This window comes from Haliaeetus albicilla, chromosome 9 (assembly GCF_947461875.1).
Source record: "Haliaeetus albicilla chromosome 9, bHalAlb1.1, whole genome shotgun sequence".
NCBI lineage: Eukaryota > Metazoa > Chordata > Aves > Accipitriformes > Accipitridae > Haliaeetus > Haliaeetus albicilla.
In genome coordinates this window covers 18,716,033-18,722,032 of record NC_091491.1, presented here as the reverse complement: position 1 = coordinate 18,722,032, position 6,000 = coordinate 18,716,033, and the positions used below count along the sequence as shown (strand labels likewise).

General features: G+C 42.4%; 1 protein-coding gene across 3 annotated transcripts in view; it reads left to right on the top strand.

Moving 5' to 3' along the window:
- The first annotated feature begins 3,868 nt into the window (after window positions 1–3,868).
- AMER3 (APC membrane recruitment protein 3) overlaps window positions 3,869–6,000 on the top strand; it is a 43,248-nt gene continuing 41,116 nt past the window's right edge. For 2 of the 3 annotated variants that reach the window (XM_069791981.1, XM_069791980.1), the window contains exon 1: window positions 3,869–4,170. The gene's annotated coding sequence lies outside the window, so the exon portion shown is untranslated. The remainder of the gene's footprint in view (window positions 4,171–6,000) is intronic. The other variant, XM_069791979.1, reaches the window with a different exon arrangement.

Below are 6,000 nucleotides of genomic sequence, written 5' to 3'. Positions count from 1 at the left end.
ATCCCTTTTCATTCTTCTTTGAGGCAACAAGCAGTTCACAATGAGTCATCCATAGTCCCCTGAATAGCCATACTGAGAATGTGATAAGTCCCATCCTGGAGGCATTCGGCACTCCTTCCTGCCGTCAAGGGCATCATTACTGGCACTCAGAGGCCTGGCTGGCAGGCAGGGCAGCCAAGCTTTTTAATACCAGTACTGAAAGGGGCTCTTGCAACCCTACCTGCTCCACCTCATCCCCTTGGCAGCAAATAGGGAAACGACAGTGCCTCAAAGACAGGCAGATGCTGAGGTGGAATACACTTACAGAAATCTGTGGATAAAAATCCTTCAATTTCCTTTGCTAAGTACTGATGTTATTAACAGCAATTCACAATCTTAAATTTTGCAGCAGACACTAGCTCACCAAGTAACCAAGAAGAGAGTAACAATTAACTTAATGTAAGCCCTGGGAAGCAGTGAGATAAGTAGGAAAGGTTGTTCCCTTCAACCTAGGGCAGCCTTCTGCTAGCAATCTGGAGAGAAAAAGCTCCATATCCCATTACCAATTCTCTACAACATGCTTTGCATTTTACCAAGAAATACTGATAAGAATCCATGAATAATTAAGTTTAAGCGGATGTTAGCAGAAAGCTCAACTGGATTGGGGATGTTATACTCTTCATTAGTTCACTGGCAGGAAATAGCCTGGGTCAAATTAATTCTGTAAGTAATTCCTTGGAAACAAATAGACCTGCCTCAGCAAATGGTTTTGTTCCGAGTCGCTTTTGTTCTGAATCTGTTACCTTCTTCCATGACAGAAACTTAAAAAATAGTATAGTTTGCTTTTTGTGAGTTGCTCATGCTAATATTTGTCTTCAATCACTTGATGCAATCATTTGCTACCCACACTGGGGAGATGCAGGCTCCCAAGTTCCACCAGGCTGGGCCTGCTTTCATCTAAAAACTCCCTCTCTGTGTTTCCATACTGCCCCCTTATGTGGATTTTCCTCCTCCTTTCCCCAGTCCTCCTCATTGGAGACCAAGGATCCCTGCTGCTCTACTCTTGCCACACCAAGGACTGTACATTCCCAAGTCCCTCTTCTCTCAAGGACCCTCTTCTTACTCCCCATGCCAAAGGCTGTGGGCTTCTGCTAAACAGATGGCAGCTGTTCCATGTGCCCCTCATTTACAGTTTTCTGATTTCCATTCCCTTTTATGCCCACTGATGCCCAAAACAATTCTGGACAGACTGAATTAATCAGAATTAATCAGAGAGGGTGATTAGATTCTCCAAGAACCAACCTTTTGAACCAAGCTGATCAACAGCCACAGTGAAATAGCCTGAAATGAAATGATAGCAGAAAAGGATAGTTCAGGGAACTGCAAGTTGAGAACTATTTAGGAAGGAAAAAAAGCTCTATTGCAATGCATAAAGGCTACCATGGTTCAGCTGCTATTCAACATACTGTGCATTTAACAGTGCATGCAATAAGATTGTGATTTAGGCCAATGCAGTCTATGGCTATGGATGGCTATGGCCATGGATAGCTACAGATAGCTATGGCTATGGATGGCCAATGGATTTGGCCACTTCCCTTGATGAAGGGGAATAAAAGGCTCTAAAGATGGAAATGTTTGTCCGTATGGACATCCTAAAACCTGGAGCTGTCTCATCACAGGAGCTGCTTTACCTGAGTCACCACGAACAGATTTGGGTATCTCATCCAGGTTAGAGTGATCTTCGCTAACTCCTCCAGCAAAGGGACAACAGGTGCCATTTGTTAGAAACAGGGACATCTATACGAGAGCTTTCCCAATTCCTGAGGAGCAGCAATACATTGTCCTAGAGACAGCAGGTATAGGAACTACCTGAAACACTACCAGAGGTAAGAGTCCCTCCCTGGCCAGATTCTCTTCTCTAAATCTTCGAGGATGGCTTGTCTTATTGAGTTTGAGTTGAACATGAAGTAGGCTTCAAATGCAATTTTAAGTGCTCTCTGTTGTTTATTTCCTTCTCCACATGTCATATTTGGGTACATCTTTTCTGATGTACCTTTACCTTTAATGCCTACACTCCAGAGTTCAGAAACTCAGCTCAGAAATTGAGTGCGTGAGTAATTTTCAAATAAAAACTCTAAACCCCTGATTTTGCTAGATTTGCTCAGACAATACCAATACCAGCCATCAGCCTTGAATCAGCACCAGGAGTGACCTCTGATTGACTGTCATGTCTATCAGCATTTCTAACAAGCCTTGGTGTTACTTTGAACAAAGGACTTCAAAGTTTTAAAGGCTCCCTCTTTCCAAAACACGAAGTGGAGGCTCTCAAAAGTGACATCATTGCAGAGCAAGGATGTACTACCTGAAAACTTGGTGGCTTCATATATCCATCATGAAAAAGGCTGTCTCCTGTATTAATACAAATATTTCATGTAGAATAAAAACCATCAAATCTTATTTCTAATGAATGTATTTTCTCTCATGATTGGTCTTAATCTGCTTGTCAGAGCTACTAGGATTCACCCACAGCTTGTTCTTTCCTCCCACCAGTCTTTTGGTGAAGTCATACAAGGGCTTTCTACTTGTTGCAGGTGGACTGAACCCTGGGTGTTTTCCAAGATGTTACTTTCCACTCTCTACCATTGGGGACACCTGAGTGGCTTACTGGCTGGCACTTAGAGCAGGAGCACCCTGTTCTGCATCCTTTAAGGTTAACTGGCTGATTTTTCAGCTTTAGAAGCTTAGACAGCATAAAAGTTTAAGCTCTTTCCCTCCCCCATCTCTAAGGTTCAGCTAAAGAACACTGTGAAAAGGCAGATGAGAATAGGTAGCAGGTTAAGGCTTTTGTTCCCTTTCTGCTGTCATGTGGGGACAGAAGAGATCAGCTCTCTGACTGATGCACCTGCTCCAGTTGTGAGGAAACACTCATCTTCAGTTCATACAGAGCTGGAGAATTTTCTAAATAGCTGCACAGATTGGACCTGCCTGAACTTACTCTGTCTCACTCAGTCATCTGAGAGCTGCCTGTTCACTACGTTAGAGCAACCGTGATGTTAGCCCCTACATCAGAAGGGTAAACCGCCCGCAGATAATGCCAGTCTGTACAAACTACTGCATTATCCTAGAGTACAGCTCTAAACTGCAGCTCACAGGAGAGCTACTGAAGTGGATTAAGCCACTGCTTCATGGCATACACTTTTGCTTTTAAGAGGCTCCTATCACACCGCCAACAGAGGTCTTTTAACAAGCAGGAAGGAGAAAGCAGGGGATTTGAGAGACTGATGTAAAGGACTCAGAGGAGAGTTAATGGGGAGGGACAATCAAGTTATGATCAGGTTGGGAGCCCTTCATGGGGAGAGGGCTCGGGCAAGGATGCCAGCTTTATGCTTTTGTGAAATCAAAGCTCTAGTGTTTGTGATGGTAATAAACTCATCTATACAACAAAGAATGATACTGTAACATCAGATGTTGACTTCACTACACATGAAGCAGAAGTTAGACTTACTGTAAGGAGAATTTGACAGATCATGTTTGTCAAAGGCAATATGAGGCTAACACCTGGCACTCTAGCTTTGGGCAGCAGAAATATTCACTCTCTCCCCTTATGCCACTTTGCTCCCACATGAAATCTTCTCTCACTTCAACATTAACAAAAGCTCTGCAAAGGGTGCCACAGTCCAATAATCTGCATACATTGCACAGTGAAGCATCTCACTAACCTACGAACATGTTAAGACCGCTTTTCTTGAATCCTAGTCAGAAATAAAAAAACACGTGAGAAATGAAATTAATTTGGATGTATTCCTCCCTGTTTAATAAGCAGTCATATAGAGAGGAACCAAAATGCTGGCTCAGGACTCCTGAGCTTACCTCCTGAGCTTTTATTCCTTAGCAATGGAGGCATTTCCATGGTATCATGCAGATGGCTGAAATAAGCATCTTTCCTAAATCAAGCTATGTGTTGAAGCCTAGAATCTATGTAAGGTATGAAAAAGCTACAAGCAGGAGGAATGAGGGGGTGGGGATGAAGGAAGAAGGAGGAGGAAAAGACAGGGGGTGGAGAGTAACACTGGAGAGCAGCAGTGGTCCAGCCCCTCAGAATCTGAAAAGCATCACAGGAGCCTCTGGATAAAGACCAGCCTCAGTAGCAAGGCTAGGAGACAGAGGATTTCTGCTCAGTGATAAAACATGGTGAGTAGAATTTTTGTGATCTGCCTTCTTGTTTGGTCTGGTGCAATGGCATGTCCTTTGCTCTGACACTCAGAGCAACTCCGAGGGACTATTATTTTGGGATGACTGCTCATTTTTGAAGCATGGTTTTTTACTTATTTTTCCATACATCTGACAAGTGTGTGCCTGTATTTATATAAATGCATATCCTGTCTCCTTTTAAAGCAATAAATTACTGAAAACAGCCAAAGCTGACAGCATTAACAGTTTGCTGTTTGCTGTTTGGTACCAACAGACTGCTGGTCAGGGTAAGTAAAAAATGCCCTGTTCCTTCTCAGGTACACAGCAAACATTTCTGCTCAGCTGTCTTCTCCTAGCAATAGAGTTATGATTCGATAGCTCCCTGTGCAGGAGTTTATGCTGCCCTCTTACACGGTGTAATTGGAACATTTCAAGCAGTTACATTTATTTCAGCTTCAGGCATAGAAGAAAACTGAGTGAGGGGTGCAGAGGTTTTTGTCAGAGAAGGAACCTCCTATTGTCATGGTCTCAGCCTCCTTCCGCCCTGCTGCACACCCCATGCAGGGCTGGGGGAAGCAGTGGGTGCTGCTGTTCCCCCAGGGATCCCTCCTGTCGCACACAGCAGGACAGTATGCTGGGAGTAGAAAAGTGGTTAATTTTACTATGAAAAATCCTGAGCTCCAGGGAACAGTTGGCAGGGCTTAAAGGAAGGTTCAGGCTTCTCTATAGCACATTGCTAATAAGATTAAGCATTTAACTACACATCCTTCTAGTATTCTGCTGGGGAGTGTAAGATCCTACTTCGTGTGCTCAGAGGAATTAAGGTTGAAGAAAAACACACCAATGTCCTTTTTGCTGGTTCTTCGTGAGAAAGCCATTGCCTGACCTAAATGTATATGCAAATAATTAGGCATCCTCGGTTACCCAAGAGAGACAAATGATTAAGGGGAATGATAAGATACAGCCACTAATGATGATGAGAGGAGTACTCCTAAAAAGAGGCACGATCTCAGTGCAGGTTTGTGTGTCACACAGGCATCTTTAAAAATAAACAATCTGTTTCCTGAATCATGACTGTCCCTGATTACATCCTCCATCCTTTCCACCCTGTTTTTTCTGTTTTCTAATGGAGATGAGATACTAGCAGGGTAATCAGATTAAGTAAAAAGATGAGCCTTGCTTTAAAACCCTCTTTGGTTTCCACCCTAAGAAATGTTATGTTTATTTGCTTACTAGAAACAGTGTTACAATAACTGCAGACAGCATATCCCTACCCTCTAACAAGGAAGCATTTTACTGCTTTGTAATGAAAAATCAAATTAACAGAATAGAATATATGCTCATGATTATTAGTAAGTATTTCCTTTATTAACTTTTATCTTCTGAGATAGAGAGTTAAGGTTTTTGACTGTAAACAAACAGTCTTATTCCAGAAATACACCCCCCCCCCCCTTTACTGGGAGCACCAGCTGTTCTTTATGCATTGCTAATTGATTAGATCCTAAGCATTAAAAATTAGTATTGTCCACTGACTTTAAAAGTAGCTGCGGCTCTCACCAACTCATGCTTGCTTGTTTTTGCATTTTAGGACTTCCAACTGGTACCCAGAAAAATCCTCCTGAGGTTAACTAGGCATAGGAAGGGAGAGCCTGCCGAAGTGCTCCGTTCTTTTTCCCTTTCCTATTATACAATTTCTCAAGAAATATTTTAAAAAACATGTCATCTTAAAGTACATCCATTTTAAGCATAACGCATGTTCATAAAGTACATCCATTTTAAGCATAATGCATGTTCAAATACCCAAACCAGATATATATTTTCAGGAAATTT